At 39.9% G+C, this 17,934-nt stretch overlaps 1 protein-coding gene across 4 annotated transcripts in view; it reads left to right on the top strand.

The window, feature by feature from the left end:
* LOC103305707 (uncharacterized) overlaps positions 1-17,934 on the top strand; it is a 123,028-nt gene that overhangs the window by 6,916 nt on the left and 98,178 nt on the right. The window contains exon 3 of one of the 4 annotated variants that reach the window (XM_065554428.1): positions 1,104-17,934. This exon is cut by the window's right edge and continues 52,585 nt beyond it. The exons of the other annotated variants lie outside the window; for them this stretch is intronic. The gene's annotated coding sequence lies outside the window, so the exon portion shown is untranslated. The remainder of the gene's footprint in view (positions 1-1,103) is intronic. 4 annotated transcript variants of the gene reach the window in all.

The following is a 17,934-nucleotide window of genomic DNA, read 5'->3' as shown; positions in this document are numbered from 1 at the left end:
AATGTCTCTATCTCCAGGAAATCAAACATCAGCCACCCAAAACAAATAGCCTATCATTACTGTTCTATTTAGCACCGAACAAAATTTTGCTCTTGCTGCTTTAAAAAAGGTCCCCTGGAGTAAATGCTTCTACAACATACATAAATCATATCTTCCTCCAAGTAACCTAATGATGCTGAGGAGGTGGCATCATTAGGCTTCTAGACAATACTTTGCCTGACAAGGGATGAAAATACTTCCTAATATCAGAGCTGAGTAACAAGGGCAAGTAAATAACACTAAATGAGGGTCTAATTTATCCTCTTATGGAAAAATGGACTGGTGCTCTCAGAGTCTAATCCTGCTACCATCCAAGTCAATAGGACCATTGCTATTGATTTCAGTGAGAACACAATCAGGCCCTTACTGAGAAATAAGCCCTGTTTTGGGTTTGCCAATCTTTCTGCATGGGACTGGTATTGCTATTATTAAGGTTGCTCAACATTTTCCATTATAAGGCCCTTTATAACTTTGACTAACTGTTCAAGCTGAAATTTTCCATATCCTGTTGGGATGTGTGTTCTCGTAAATGTTTAGTGTCTAACGGGGGAGAATTTTTTTTTTTTGCATTTTATTGAGTGACTGTCAATGGAAGCTGGATGCCTAATTTTCCTCTGTACCTTTGAAAATCTCCCCAAACCTTTTTGTGTTACATTTCTAAACAGTGGTACTTTTTAATAACTCTCTCTCTCATATATAGTAAAAAAAAAAAAAAAAAAAAAAAACATTGCACCCAGAACACAATGCCTTGTTGGAAAATATTCATTATCAAAATGCTTCCTGGCTTTTACCTAGACTGTTCGAACATCTAATGTGCAATTATTTTCTCAAAGGAGGTACCAAATGGCATTAGACAGCATTAATACTTTGTGTTGATAATGTTTCATACTCCCTTAAAATGTAAGAGGGTTTATTAAAGGAGTCAGAAGCTGCTAATCTACATAAAATATAATTAGATATATTTGAGATTACAAAATGTACAGTCATTCTGTAGTTTTCTGAATATCTGAGTAATAGAAAGTTCTGCAGCACAGAATCTGTTTTTTTTTTTTTTTTTTTTTCAGGAAGTTTCATTGAAACATGAGGCCAAATCCTGTCCTCTGTTGCCTAGCTAACAGGCATTCTGACATTCTAAATTGACTAGTTTAGCATTGCTACAATGGGAAAGGGAGCATTCCCCCTCTCCCATTCCCTTGTGGGAAGGAAGACACGTGGATTTGAAGCCACACTGGCATTTTCCTACCAGCTCCAGTGCCCTATGAAAACTCTGAGGAAGGGGGATCCCATCTTCACAATGAAGCAAAAAGGGTCACTGCATCTAACAAAACAACACTACACCAAAAGATGGTTGGGGTTCCAGGCCTTGTTGGAGGGGACATCTGGGATTAATAGATCAATGGAAAATAGAGCTGTCAGAACTCTGATGTTTGGATGTGTTTTTTTAAATTTATATTTGTTTGTGTTTTTTCCAAATTGAGTTTCAGTTTTTTGCCAATACCAGATATCCCTTGTTGACTTTTCTCTCTTCTCATTGGTGTATTACCACTTGTGAATTTATTTGACATGCTATCTAGTTCTCTAACAAAGTTTCTGGACTTAACCCCAATGGGAACAGTTCAATACATTTCTATGGTCCAGTTTCAATCCAGGTGAAAGAGCTGATAATCAAAATAATCTGAATATTTTTTAAAAGTGTGATTAAATGAGTTTCGTGAATGTCCATATATTTACATCATCTACTACATAGATGTTCCAAACCCATTAAGTTTATAATTCTATCAAATTATATTGGTCAGGAATTACTTTTCTTCAACACATCCTTGCTACTGTTCATGATTTGTCATCTCTAATCCAGCAATACTAAAGATTTTATTGTAATGTCAAGTTATTATAGTATGAAATTCTATCTCCTTTTAACCTACATTGTCTTCTGGGTATTTTGTCTGCTTCCCAATAGTGTTTTATTTTTGTTTATAAGACTTTTGGGTAAGAATACAAATATTAGGAAATTTCAGGAATACTTGAGACAAAATGTCTCTCTTTATGGTTTCAGTGCTATTCTATATTTCTCAAGTATTAACACAACAAAGATTTCCTATTTTGTCCTCAACCAATGATAGTTTACATCTGACACTTAGAGGACTTTTCTGGACAAACTGCTTACATTTTTATGGCTCTCTATTTCTTTCTTTAGCCACTTTGTCAGATTTATTGAGTGTAAGAAAGAGACCCGAGGGAAATCACAAGTGCTCCCTGCTATAGAATATTTTCTTTACTGCCTGACACATTTGCTCAGGTCTCCTGCATGCTTCTGAATCCCTATGATCCCCCCCCCCCACCTCCCTCCCAGAAACTAGGAAAGGTGAAGGAAGCAAAGTTGGACTGAGAAGGGCAAGAGACAATAAGGGACAATATTCAGAGGCAACATGCAATTTACACCACTGTTGTGTTGGTTAAATTTGCAAGTTGGCGTAACTTGCTCTCATTTTGCTTTGCGGTTATGATCCTGTGTGTAAAATAAAAAAGCAGATTGGTGCCTACTGTAACTTACACCTGGTTATGTTTGGTCCCCCATACCTGCCATCTTTATTGGATTTTAGGCTATTTTCCCCATTTTGCCTTTTTTCAGGCACTGCTTTTCAGCACCTTTTTGGCACAGGCAAAGGTGCTAGGCACATTGGCAAAAGCATGCCCATGTATAAAAAATAGGTCATAATTTCTGCCTTAGGACTGCTTAGTTTAACTGTCTTACTGGCAATGTTGTAGGGCTTCTCAGCACTTAATATAACCAGATGCTATTTTGGATTCTCACTGAGCAGCCAGTAATCAGTGATAGCACATATAGTAGGTTCAGCACACGTTTTTTCCCATTTGTAATAGAAAACTGACAGATATGTGACATATTTAAATGGAGATGGACTTGGAAAAATATTCTTAAAATTGCAACCAATGTGATTGTTACACATTAGCCTTAAGCTGTAGAAAGAGAATGAGCCCATAATGGAAATAAAAGAAGGTTGACCTACTTGGCGTCTCATCATCTTATGGAAGTCCATTTGAAGTGAAAATGCTATGAAATAAATCAGTGCTACACACTGAATATTTGTCTAACCTTTGAAAATAGTGAACTCAGGCTTCTCATCTTGAAGTTTTCAGCTCTCCTCTCCCTTGAACAAATTTGTCTATATGTTGGTCTAGAGCAATTGTGTGTTTTGTTTTTGTTTCGGGGTTTTTTTTTTGGTTCAGAATTGAATGGGCTTTGAAATGTTGGTACCTCTAAGTCTGGCAACACGAGTGTGGGGTGTTGAAACCGTAAACAATCACTCTAAGGATACATCTACCCAGCAGCTGGGAGTGTGCTTCACAGCGTATGTAGACAGACACATGCTAGCTCTGCTCAAGCAAGTGTACTCAAAATAGCATTGTATTCTGGGACAACAAGGGCGGCAACTTGGGGCTAGCCACCTGAGTACAAACCTGCCCAGACCCCCTGGCAGCTAACCCAAATTGCTGCCTAATTTATCCCCTGGCTACACAGCTATTTTTATCATACTAGCTTGCACAGAGCTAGCATGTGTTTGTCTACTTGTGGTGGGAAGCATGCTCCCAGCTACAGGGTACTTTTAATTTAAATGCTCGGGGAATTTTCCTGGCCCTGCTGAAGTCTAGGGGCTTTGTAGGGAGGAGTGTGATCTGGACATTGCAGAAGTCAGTTACTTGCCAGACAGCCTATAATGAGGTGGGGAAAATTGTGTGTCTCTGTTTTTAGGGAGTAGCGCGTGCGCTCTCTCTCTCTCTCTCTCTTTTTTTATATATAAAATATGGTTTCTTCTGTGTTATCACTCTGAATTCTATGCAATAATGTAATGTTACATTGCAACCTTCCAGCAAGAATACCTTATGGTTTTGTGTAACTTCTCTATTTGCATGCCATGAAACGTAACAAGGATACTGCCATTTTTGGTGATAATACCTGTCTATTGTCCACCAGGAGCTAGACTGCAGCCATCCTATTCACTCCTTATAGGCCATTGGATTATAATGCGTGATTATGCATTTAAATTTGTTTTGTTAAATGCTTAAGATTCTATATGTCCTTGCCAATCCCCTGAGCCATTTAGTTTCTCTACACAAAAGAATTTAGCATGATAATATATCATGTTACTAATATATGATACCTGTAATGAGACAAGCCATCTTTGACCTTTTTAAATGACAAGCTTCAAAAGCTCAACATCCTTCTTTGATCTTTCAGATGAAGACAGTAAACTTGAAGGGGCCTACTTGTTCAAATATTGGCAGGTAATCTTAATGGAAAATGTCTTGCCTTTTGGAATCTTGCATTTAATTAATTCACATAATTATGCTAATGTGAATACAGCACTTTGAAGGTATAAAGCACTCTACAAGTGAATTGAAGCAGGTGTCAGTAACAAATTTTATAGTGAGGTTCTATATATTTTAAGGTTGCATAGCAGTTTCCCTGTTCTAGAACTCTTTGAATAGTGAAAATTTCAATCTGCAATCTTCAGTGCTTGTCCAAAGATGAAGGATTAATAGTCACACATAGCTCTTCCCATTAGTAGATCTGTAAGTGCTTTACAAAGGAAGTGAGCATTGTTACCCCATCTTACACTTGGGGAAACTGAGGCACAGAAGGGAAGTGATTTCCCCTCTGGTCAAACAGCACACACTGGTTGAGCTGAGAATAGGACCCAGGTCTCCTGAGCCACAGTCTAGTGCTGTGTCCACTAGGCCATAGGGTTACGGTGAATTTTAACTTTGAGTTCAGCCGTTTTTAAGTTACATGAGTAGCAAAAGCTATATTTTTTTCCCCATTACAAGACTATCCTTACAATATTATTTTCAACATCCCTTCCCTAGAATCAAAAATAGAGCTGGAAGCTCTCAATGAGGAGTGGTGCCTGTCCCTGTTCTAGAGGAAGTTAGTTTGATTTGATAGTTACCTATATTTGAAAATCCATGTATTGAGCATGTGCAGTAGATAGTAGTTTTTTTTTTTTTTTTTTTTTTAAGGGGTGGGGCACTGATCCTGCATTTGACTTCATCTGTGCTCTCAGAGAAAGAACCATTGAATTCAAGGGGGTCCTGCTACACAGTAAATTGCAGGATCAGGACATATGCTTTAAAGTGGTCTGAATGTATCACGTAGCTAAGTGTATCATGTGTAGCTAAGTTAGCCATGCAATAAATTCCATAGCCCATTTAGATATACCAAAGGGGCCAGGGCTGTTTTTCCGAGGCTTCAGGGAAACACAGGGTCTGTTTAAAAAAGCATCCTCCTGTTTCAGCATTCCCCATCATTTTGAGAAGCTGAATGACCTGCTTAGGCAGCACTGTAGTGCAATGTATTATGCCTTGGCCTATGAGCTAGAAGACTCAACTCTTTGCTGTGTCCCTTATTTGTTTTTTTTTATCTTCAACATGTCCATTGTCTTCCCATCTGTAAAATGAAGAAATTAGCACATGCTTTTCTTGCCCAGGAGGGCACTAGGATTTAATTTCCAATGTTGATACTTGAAAAAGATATATAACATTGTGGCTGGGTACCTCCTTTGCTTTGCTGGCCTCAGCATTTCTCCCTCTGAGGAGGCGGTGGGGGGGCTGGAGTTAAATCAGTCTGACTCCAGAGGGCTTTTCTCATCATTCTGGTTTTATTTTTCCCGGTTTACAAGCTGGGCATCAAGGTAGGCCCAAGAAGTTCTCTTAAGCAAAACAAACAGGGGAAAAACCCAAACTCTCAATGCAAACAAATACTTTTCCCTGTCCCTTCTCCGGGGCGTTGCCTTACTATGCTGGCTTCTAGTTGCCAGTCCTTCCCCAAGCAGTTCTTGACAGATTACTTTGGTATAACTTGTGTCCGTGAATAATCCACATCCCTGAGCAATTTCAACTATACCAACCTATACGCTTGTGTGGATGGCACTACGTTGACGGGACCGCTTCTCCTGAAGACATAGCTACCGCTTCTCATAGAGGCAGGAGTTAAGCCAATGGAAAAGCTCTCTCCAGTCAGTTTAGAGCATCTTCACCAGAAGCACTACAGCAGAGCAGCTGCATTGGTGCTGCTCTAGTATAGACATAGCCTTAGTTTCTTTCTCCCTAGGAAGGAGAGACAGCCTTCCATCCAGGGGAAACCTTTCCTTCCTGCTGCAGCTTGTCCCTCATCTCTCCACTTTCTCTCTCTCTCTCACCACAAGAGTTTTTTAAAAGTCACTGGCCTCTAGTTAACCTGAAAGAATCTATTTTCAGCTCATAGGAAACATGACCTTCACCATTCTAGAGCTGATATATCTGCCCTCCACCATACTTTTATATCTATCATCATTGACTTTGTCACTCCACATATAGTGTGTGTGTGTGTGTGTGTGTATATATATATATATATATATATATATGACTTGCAAGAATTCATCTTTGATATCTGTCAATTATATTTTTACCAATTTAAATATTCACAGCGATGGGAAATTCTTGGGAGATGGTTAGACCATTATTTTGTGACCATAGACATTAAGATTCAGTATCTTAGAGCTTTATAAACTGACACAAATTGTCAACATGGTGAAATATGCAAAGTAAATATGCTTAAATCAACATTTCATACCTATTTTTTCTATTTATTTGCTAGTCCATTTGTAAGAAGCCTAATTCAATCAATGGTCGCAAGGTTTGACCAAATTCTCAGGCAGCTTTTTGTCTTACTTTGCCAATCTATAAAATAGGATTCCTTGATGGAAACAGTTTTCATCTGTTTGTGCAGTGAAATAGATGTTTACTGACATTTGCCGATAATCTAATCTTTCCAAACCTACATATATGAAGTATTTCTTGGTCTGCAACTTGGAGAAGCAAAGAACACTAAATAATAGAACTGTGTGAATTTTAGTCCAGTAAATAGTAAACTTTCCAGTGAATTTTTTTTTTTTAAAGGCAGTAAAACTGTTAGATTTTGGAGACTGGTTTTGGCTGTAAAATAATTCAGAAACATCAAAACATTTTGTTTAACAGGAAGGAAATTTTGCAGTTTTCCATTTTGGCGAGAATCCAAAAAAAATCTGGTTTAGTCCAAATTAAACGTTGTTTTTGTTGTTGTTGTTTTTTGTTTTTTCTTCAGATTTTTTTCAGTTTGCTGGCTCTACAAAACAGGGAATAAGTTTTTTGTTCTTGTTTATCTTTGACCTGCTGCCCTCCTTGCAGATAGGAGAGTCTGGAGATTTATGATTAAACAAGGGATTTTTTTGATGGAGGGGAAGAAAATTGATTTTTGCTGTTGTGAATCAGTTTGACAATTGATATGAGCTTGCCCTCAATAGAGGGCATCTCCACAGAATTTGCCTGTTCCTCAAAATGATTCCTAGTGGCGATTAGCATCCGTTTTACACTGAGTTTAAGCCAGCCTGCTTTCATCCAGGTCTTTATGTCTGTCAAACACAGGAAAGGACAAACTAACAGCTTTATTTCTGTTAGATAAAACAGAAACCTAGAGCTGAGTGTCCTCTATGTAAATATAATCCTATCTATAGCCCATACTGCCTCAGTCTTCCACAACAGATCTTTCAAATGTTGAACAGGAAAGGTGGTAGAATGGAGTCCCACATTGCTACTTCCAGAAGGATTTTAGCTGTGGTCACATATGGATAATGTGGGAAAGATCTCTGGGAATGGACAGAGCCACTTGCACTGTTTCTCTCAGCTGTGGCTACAGCATCTTGTCTCTTATAGGCATCATTAGAACTAGTTTAAGAAACTGCCTGCTGCTTTGGTTATGATTTGATTACATTATTAGATATCAGGAAAGAAATAGGGACATAAAAGCTAGGACAAAACATGATTCTTCCCTATATCCATTACATTGAAAATACTAAGGAGCTAGTCATGTGTTCCTTACTACATGGATGTTTTGCTTGAATAAAGACTAAGACATGTAGGACTGGGCCCTAAATGAGAAAATTCCCATCTCATCCTGGAGATCAGTATGGGCTTTTTTTTTTTTTTTTTTTTTTTTTTTTTAAGTAAAACCAAGGACTGTGTTCAGCATTTTATTTTATAAAGTTTCAGAATGTCTCTTGATGTGGAAGGATTTCTGATCAGTATGCTTGGAGGTATGAATGCTCAACCATCCCTCTTCAGGAATTGCAAAAGGCATAGAGAGAGATTCCAGCTAGTGACAAACATTCCCTCTTCAGAGAGAGAATAATTTCCTCAACACCGGTTCAAAGCAAATGAAGAAACTGTGGTAAAAAAGGTCTGGTGTATATTCCCTACCACCCCTCAAAATCCATGAACCAGTGGCACCTCTCTTTAAAGGGGGAAATATTTTTAGTTTTCAAATGCTATTGAAGAATTTTAATGAGTGACAGGAGGAACACATTTAAAAGGGCCAACAAATGGCAACCATCCTGCAAACACAATTTTAAAGCAATAAATTGTCATGATGATGACAGACTGGTCAATCAAGAAACCTCCTTTTGCTAATTTTAAGCTGGCTTCTGGGCAGCTGGGTTATGGCCAATACACTTATTTTATTGTATTGATTGCTTTCCTCTGGAAACACATATATTGAATATCTATTCACCACCAATTGCATCAAAGATTCCCAATGGACTTCAGTCCTCTCTCCATGTCTGTCTTTCCAAAGCCATTGTGTGCATGTTTCACAAAAACTTGCAGTTTTGACATTTGTTTTTTGTTCCAATGTGGAATGAAAACAAAACCTTTCAAACTCTTGCACCACCCACTCCCAAATAGCCAATAGTCTGATGGTTAGGGCAACATCTGGCATGTGGGAGATCAGATTCAAGTCCTTGTTAGCTTGGTTGTTGCTACGTCTAAAAGTTGTATCTTGGTACAGGCGATCAGAGATGAAGAATCCTATTCTCCAGACTATGTGGCTGCTACTGGCTTATGTCCTGGTTTTGTGCAGTGATTTGAACCAGAGTCTCCAACTTCCCAGGTGACTGACTGCTGGCTATCCTCTCACCAGAAATTATATCCCATACCTGAGAAATCATTTTGCTGAAACTTTTGTCAGCTGGTAAATTCCTATAAATGTTTGGATTTTGACAAATTGGCATTTTATGATGGTGTGGGAGGGATAGCTCAATGGCTTGAACATTGGCCTGCTAAACCCAGGATTGTGAGATCAATCCTTAAAGGGGCCACTTAGGGATCTGGGGCAAAAATCTGTCTGGGGATTGGTCCTGCTTTGAGCAGGGGGTTGGACTAGATGACCTCCTGAGGTCTCTTCCAACCCTGATATTCTATGAACCTGCCCCAAAACGAGCCATTAGATGTAGTGACAACCAAGCCCACAGTAGGTATTCCAGCCACCAGATGTCATCACATGAGCATGTACTCAATAAGTGCTTGAATTGTGTCCTGAAAAGATTAAAGACGGCACATTCTATTAGCTTCTTGTCAGTATTCTAGGAGTCTGGGATGGAGTGTCCACCCCACACAATGCCTGAAGGGGTTCAGGAGGCTAGGTCGACTAACTAACCACCGAGGCAGCACCTAGAGGAAGAACCAGGGAGCAATGAAGAATAATTAAAGAGGAAACTCAGCTGGACAGGAACAGGAGAGGCCCATACAAAGATCAGGTGCTGAGAGTAGAGCACCCTGTGACAGGATCACAGCTGCCTGTGTGAAATATCTGACAGGAAGTTTTGTAATGACTAAATTGAGTATCCTGACAAAAGTGGATCAACGTTCGTTAGCCATGGTGGGGAATGGGTATTGTTTAGTTAATCTGCATGGAAATGTTTCTGCTACAAACTGTAACAGAAAATATTTGGTTTAAAATGTTTGTTATATGGGCCAATGGCCATATCCACCTTTATAATTATCACTGAATATGATCCTCTTTAGTATGTGTGTGTTTGCTAATTCAGAGACAGCCAAGCAGAAAATGTAACTTTCTCCACTAGTAGCAAAATACTGTTTCTGCAGTTGAGGGAGGCTGCTGCTGAAAGCTTAATCTATATTTAAATGCAACAAATGTGAAATGTATTATAGAGCTGTGTATAATTTTTCAGCTGGAACTTTTTTTGCTGAAAAATGCATGTTCTGTAACTCTTGTGAATTCTAGTCAATTTAAGCAAATTTTCAGTTGTGAGAAATGAAAAAATCAATTGTTTCATTTTTGACGTTTTCAAAACAAAGCATTTTGGCTTTTTTTAATTCCAAATGACTTAATTTTGATTTCAATTTTTAAAATGTGTTTTTGTTAAAGCTCAGATGAAACAAAACATTTCATTTGGGGTGAAACAAAATGTTTGACCTAAAATGAATCTTTAAAACAACAACAAATCAAACTGCTAGTGAACCAAAAATTTATCAAGCACATGCTCAGGTGCTTTAATCACATACTTAAAATGCTATATCAAATGGGAACCCAAATTCTGCAGAAGATGAGCAGCACCAGAATAGTACTGGTGTGTCATACCTCTGAATACTAGCTCAGTTAATCTCCTGATTATTAAATACTTCTATATATGGCAGGTATAGCTTGGCTATGTCTCTTCTTTAACAGCCACTTGCAACTAGGCCTGTTCAGGACATCACAAGATTGATGTTGCGCTCCCCACCCTCAAAACAGAGAAAGACGTGACTTTGGTATAATATTCCTGTAATGCCTCCTCCCTGCTTTTTTGTCAAAATTATCTGTTAAATATTATGGTTGCATGATTTATATACAATACTAAGGAAAAAAATCAAGCACAAGAAGAATAAACATTTGCATTTTAACACCATATATAACACTTAAAATTAACATTTAAAATAACATTGTCTTATAGAGATGCTCTGCTCTGTTTTCGAAGTCAAAGAAAGCTACTGGAGACAAGTTGTTCTGTGAATTACTAATTGTTAGATTCTCTGGGATCTCAGAGTAATAGTATTTTACTTATTGGCATTCCCATGTGAAATTTCATGATGCATGTTATAGTAATTTACAGAGTAACCAGGGTCGTCAGGGAAAATATTGGAATTTAATTGTGAGAGGAATTGGTAGTTTAGGACATTCATTATGAAAACAAAGACTTTAGCCAAATTCTGTGGTTATGTGAAATCCTACTGATTTCACTTGGAATGCATGGGACTGTGATTTTTACTCTATTGGGAACTGTAGTAACTCTCATAATTATATAATAGCAGTGTGTAGTTAATGGAGTTTCCTGTGTTGTAACGGGAATTTTTTTTCTTGTTTTTTATACGTTTATACAAATAACCCTTAACATTCAGAAAGGCATTACTGTGTATATTGTGATATGATACAAGAATAGTATACTGCAAAGTTAAGTTCCTATGTAATTCAAAAGTGAATTTGGTGTATGTAGAATATGGGATATTTTTGAACTTGAAACTAAATCTTTAAACAAAGAGTTAATCTGCTTCATGTTGACTCATAAATTTTAAAAGTGCCTGTCATCCTGAATCATGTACTTGCATAGTCAATTTTGCTTATGCTCTGAAGTTACATAGCACTCAGCTATCTCTTTATAGTATAAAAACTTGTTATAAATTAAATACGACTAAGAGTGAATCAGAATGTCTGGAGGGACAATTTCCCCCATACCCTCAAGATGAGGTCCAAATAGTATTTCAGGCTTATTCCAATTCTGGTTTTAGTCTTAGTTTTCAGGCACGTCTCACTAAAGTAATTTTAGTTCCTGTTTCCAAAGCACGTGATCATATAGCTTCTTGAATACTTGCATTCTGCTTATGTTGCTTAATAGTTAAATGTGGATCTGACCTATATGTTGTTCATGCTTCGTGTATGCCTAGATTGTGGTTTACAAAAGAGTCTAAGGGTTTGTCTACACTACGAAATTAGGTCGATTTAATAGAAGTCGATTTTTTAGAAATCGATTTGATAGTCGATTGTGTGTCCCCACTAAGCACATTAAGTTGGCGGTGTGTGTCCACAGTACTGAGGCTAGCATTGACTTTCGGAGCATTGCGCTCTGGTAGCTATCCCACAGTTCCCGCAGTCTCCGCCACCCATTGGAATTCTGGGTTGAGCTCCCAATGCCTGATGGGGCAAAAACATTGTTGCAGGTGGTTCTGGCTACATGTTGTCAGGCCCCCCACTTCCTTCCTCCCTCCCTCCCTCCCTCCATGAAAGCAACGGCAAAAAATCGTTTCTTGCCTTTTTTCCTGGGTTACCCGTGCAGACAACATACCACGGCAAGCATGGAGCCCACTCAGCTCACAGTCACCGTATGTCTCCTGGGTGCTGCTGGCAGATGTGGTACTGCAGTGCTACACAGCAGCATTGCCTTACCTTGCGGATGACAGATGGTAGAATACAACTGCTACCGTCGTCGTCGTTCCATGGGTGCTCCTGGCCGACCTCTGTTAGGTTGGTCGGAGGTGCCTGGACAAAATTGAGAACTCCAGGTCATTCTCAAGTTTCATCTAATGGAGATTCAGTCCTGCCTGGAATATCATGCCAGCTGGAGGCTTCTGCCTCAGGCTGCTCTCCCAGTTGGCAGCACCACGCGGTCGTGCCTACCCCTTGCTCCCAGGGCTCATGAAGCCTGGACAGTATGGAGCAGTTCAACTATAGGCTGAGCAAGTGCATAATTGTGGTAGAATGTGCGTTTGGACGTTTAAAAGCTCGCTGGTGCAGTTTACTGACTCGGTTAGGCCTCAGCGAAATCAATATTCCCATTGTTATTACTGCTTGCTGTGTGCTCCACAATATCTGCGAGAGTAAGAGGGAGATGTTTATGGCAGGGTGGGAGGTTGAGGCAAATCACCTGGCCGCTGATTACATGCAGCCAGACACCAGGAGGTTAGAAGAACACAGCAGGGCGCACTGTGCATCAGAGAAGCTTTAAAAACCAGTTTCATGACTGGCCAGGCTACGGTGTGAAAGTTCTGTTTGTTTCTCCTTGATGAAAACCCGCCCCCTTGGTTCACTCTACTTCCCTGTAAGCCAACCGCCCTCCCCTCCCCCTTTTGATCTCCACTTGCAGAGGCAATAAAGTCATCGTTGTTTCAAATTCATGCATTCTTTATTAATTCGTCACACAAATGGGGGGATAACTGCCAAGGTAGCCCGGGAGGGGTGGGAGAGGAGGGAAGCACAGGGGTGGGGTAATTGTAGGGGCACCCCCTAGAATGGCATGCAGCTCATCATAGAAGCAGCATGTCTGACCCGGAGCAGCCGTTTGCCTGTCTGGTTCTTTGGTAGGCTTCACACGGCACTCCTGCGGGTCCCTGTTATAACCTCTGTCCTTCATGCCCTTGGATATCTTTTTTTTTTTTTTTTTTTTTTTTCCAAATATTCTGGCATTTTTTCTTTTGGAACAAAGTTCGGATAGCACAGATTCATCTCCCCATACAGTGATCAGATGCAGTTCCTCCCGTTCGGTCTATGCTGGAGCTCTCTTGCGATTCTGGGACTCCATTGTCACCTGTGCTGATGAGCTCTGCATGGTCACCTGTGCTGATCAGCTCGCCATGCTGGCCAAACAGGAAATGAAATTCAAAAGTTCACAGGGCTTTTCCTGACTACCTGGCCAATGCATCTGCGTTGAGAGTGCTGTCCAGAGCAGTCACAATGGAGCACTCTGGGATAGGTCCCACAGGCCAATACCATCGAATTGCGTCCACACTACCCCAAATTCGACCCAGCAGGGTCGATTTCAGCACTAATCCCCTTGTCGGGGAGGAGCACAGAAATCGATGTTAAGAGCCCTTTAAGTTGACAAAAATGGCTTCATCGTGTGAATGGGTGCAGGGTTAAATCGATCTAACGCTGCTAAATTCGACCTAAGCTTGTAGTGTAGGTCAGGGCTAAGGGAGTTAGGCACTCAGCTCCTGTTGCTAGACAATGAGAAATCCGAACACCCACCAGAGCATGTCACTTACAATTAAAAAAAAAAAAAAAACAACCCTCTGTCCTTTTCAGTGACATTAGTTGTTGATAAATAAATGCTTCTACAATGGGTTTTGGGGCCCATCTAGTAAAATATCCAGACAGTTTCTAATTACCATTCAATTTTTTCTGTTTAAATTCCTTCTCCTGGGTGATCTGGTTCAATTGTTCCTAAATTTGTTTCCAACAAGCGCACACACTACAGGTGTGCACTTCATTCTATTTGCACACAGCAAATCACTTGCACCTAAGCAAACACACACTTTTTTTGTTCCCCCCCACCACCCCTCTTTATCTGTCAAGATGAGGTGTAAGAGATAATTCCCCTGTGTTGGATGCAACACTTCTTGAGTTAAGAAATGTTCATCTATTATTTTTTTTTTTTATTATTTTTTTTAGAAATTCAGAGGATACTGTACTACTGGCAGCATGATGCCTTCAGCATATGTCTCACAGATTAAAGACCCCTATGATAACAGAGCTTCTTTTCCTACATAATATAGAGAGGTGCTAAGGAGATAGTCATTCTGTTCTCTAGTGTGATTTAGTGGTCCTTTTGCAGACAGTAAATAGCAAGTCAGCTTGTACTTTATCTGTTTGAACAGTGATCCATTAACATTCAAGATCCCTTATTTCCAGGTTGTCAGTGACTCAAATAGGTAATACCATTTCCCCCCTCCCCCAGCCCCGAGTGCCACTCCCCTGAGCATTCTAAGGCTGTAATGCTAAGCCAGCTGCTGAAACTCCAAAGCTGGGAGGCCTCTGTTCCAAGGCCTGTGGTGTGTGGTGCGAGCTGGGGAAAACCCAAATCTCACCAAGAGAATGGGAATTCTGTTCACACAATACTCTGGAACATAAAGAATATATTGAGGCTTAGTTTGCAAGAAAGGGCAGTTACTTCCAGAACTCTGTGGATCTGGGAGACCTAATAGCCTTCAGTATTTATAACCCTAGCAAGAACAACTTAACTCTTGCTGTCCAAAGACAAACTTCTATAGAGGCTGCTAGACATGAGTTTTGATGGTGGACTATTCACTAGCAGAACTAACAACCAGTTCCTGATTCCCTGATAATATATCAGGACTGATGGGAGGCAAATATTTTCAAAGGAGACTTTATGCATCAGCACCTGGTCTCCAGAGGAACATGAAGCTTTTTACCACCCAGTTAAGATCCTTCCATGGGTGATCCACCACTAATGGTCTGTGAATTAATCCACGCTCATTGCAGCAGAAACTCAGGCCATGACTAAGATGGCAGTTGAGAAAAGCTACCACTGTTTATTGCATCTTACTTAACACAGGCAAGCAACTTAGATGGGGAAGAGGTAGAAATGTTTATACTTTTTCTTAGAGTTCCTCCACTTTTTAGCTGAAACTATTTATTTAGTCAAATTCATAAACAGTTCTAGTGAACCCAAAAGTGCATTTTCAAGCAAAAATTTACCGTACTTGTTGAAAAACTTATGCCCACCTCTAATTTTATGTTAATTCTTTTAATATCCTTTTCCTCAAAATTACTCCAAATGTTACCTCAACTGGTTGCCACTGGGAAGCAGTTGCAAGTTTACTAGCTCTCTGAAGAACTCTATTGTTTTCACTTGGAGTTTCGTGTGTGGACGTTTGTAGAATCAAACCTTGAATTGTGTATAACACTTTTGAGCCTGTGCCTAGGCATGTGAGAGTCTCCTGAACAGAGCAATACGTCCACATTAGTTTTTTACAAGTACCTAAGGTCTAAAATGAAATGTATACTTGGTTCAGAATTCATTTTAACCAAGGAATGACAAAACATCTGATGCAGACCTATGCTTTATTTTCCCCTGGGCTGATTTTCCTGGAACCAAAATCTTTCAATGTAGCAAACCTTATTATTTCATTTAAAAAAAAATATTTTCAGTCAGAAAGAAGTACTTCTTACATTTGTGATAGTATTACATTCCAGTTTCAAGCTTCATACTTAGTGTTTGTATGCTACTTTCTCTTTCTCTAGCTTCAGTTCAAAATCTCATCTTTCCATAGTCTGAATACAAACTTCTTTATATTATAGTTAACACATTGAAATTTTAATGTCAACTATCTCAGCTTTAAGGAGTGTGGCACAAAATCATTTTTCTTGTATTGTTGCCTCACCACTGATTTTTTTTTTTTTTTTTTTTTATAATTGTGGTTACTTAAACATATTTATCAACTTTAACACAACTTTTAATGTGTTACTCTTGTATCACCTTCATTTCTATGATTTGTCAAAAACCAGTATGAATTGCATAGTAATATGCCCTATCCCTATGAAAAGACATTGTTCTACTGTGGAGACCGTTGTACCATACATTACTTCACATATAGTAAAAGTTATGGGTGAGCTATTTCTTTGTTCTAGAGTAAAAATGTTGGGTTAAATTGATTTAACAGATGACAAAGACTTTTAATAGACTATATATAGTCAAATAACTATTGGGGCCCAATTCTTCTAACTTATCCACAGGAGAAGTAATGCAATGTTTTCAGCTGGAAATGTAATTTTTTGTTAATAGTATCTTTCTGATGCCATGAGTGGTCCACATTTTGCTAAGACTAACCAGTGTTAAGCACGATGTTCTGTAGATATTACTTGTGGGGGTGGGCCCTTGCACTCTGACCCTGCAAGTTCTGACTGCACTGCAAACACTTCTTACTGTGCATATGATGAGATACTGTTCTGCACTTTGTGACCCAGAAACCTCTTGATGCCAACTGGCAGAAGGCGATACATAGGATGTTCCTGGGATCTCCTAGCTGGTCAATTGTATAGTTAATTGCTTGACCACACTTTGGTTCAGTATGAAATATATTCAAGAGACCAAATAACCAGTGTCAAGTTTATTGCTAGAAGTCAATAATAGTATAGTACAGAAAGAAAGATTCAGTTTCTGGGAAGCTGTCTCATGCAGCCATGTTGCATTCACCTTACACAGAAGGTCCAGTCCCAAAGTTACACATTTTAGGTGGGAGTATTTATAAGATTTTACTAGTTACAAAACTCTCTACATGTCACTAAAATCCAACTCATCAGTTCATCCCACTCCCTTAAGTTGTTCTGTATCTTTCTTTATCGTTGTTTTGGATACTAGCATTTCAGGTACTGGTCCATGAAGGTACCTCCCCAGCTTGTACCAAGGCAGAACATTAATATATTCTGTCTTTGGAAAGCTTCTCATTTTTTAATTCCAAAGATGACTTCAGCTTTGCAAAGTGTTGTGGAATACTCAGCACAGGCTGAGTGAACAGGTTTATAAAAAGACAAAGGCCAATTCATGCCATGTAAATGCTAGCAATGTGTATACACACTATAATGTTATATTGCAATTGTGTGCTTAATATATGTTGTACTAGATTCTGGGATGTAATCCAGGCTCATGAAGGGTTGTCACTACCTGCCTTGAAATCCTGGATGCCTCACAATGCTTTGCTGCTTTAGCTCCCAATCTAGGCAGCTCATAAACAGCATGCACTTCACAATGTCTGTGTATAGCTGCAGCCTGCCAACTACACACCAGCCACTCTGGCTTCCAGCAGCCCTGATTACTGAGTGCCGGGTGACCCCAACTAGGGTGACCAGATGTCCAGATTTTATCGGGACTGTCCCGATATTTGCTGATTTGTCCCACGTCCTGACCTACCTTCGGTCGGGACGTCTGGCACAGGCGGAGCCTGGAGGGGGCTTGCGCTCCCCAGAAGAGACCGAGCAGAGGCAAGCTCGCCGCCTGGCTGCAGGCAGCACTGGGGTCAGGCAAGCTGAGCGGCGCCCCGACCCGCAGGGCAGCGCTAGCAAGCTGCTCTGTCTCGCAGGGCCCGGCTGCCGCTGCGGGAGGTGCTGCGAGGTGCAGAGGTGTTAAACTCCCCACCCTCTGGTTATCTGGTGGGCTGGGGACACAGTGCTCCACTCTCCAGCCAGGTAACAGCTGCTCTCACAGCCTCTGCCTCTTCCCCTTCCATGTGTGGGGTCAG

Source organism: Chrysemys picta, chromosome 8, assembly GCF_011386835.1.
Source record: "Chrysemys picta bellii isolate R12L10 chromosome 8, ASM1138683v2, whole genome shotgun sequence".
NCBI lineage: Eukaryota > Metazoa > Chordata > Testudines > Emydidae > Chrysemys > Chrysemys picta.
The sequence above is the reverse complement of the archived record's forward strand: the minus strand, read 5'-3'. Positions and strand labels throughout refer to the sequence as shown.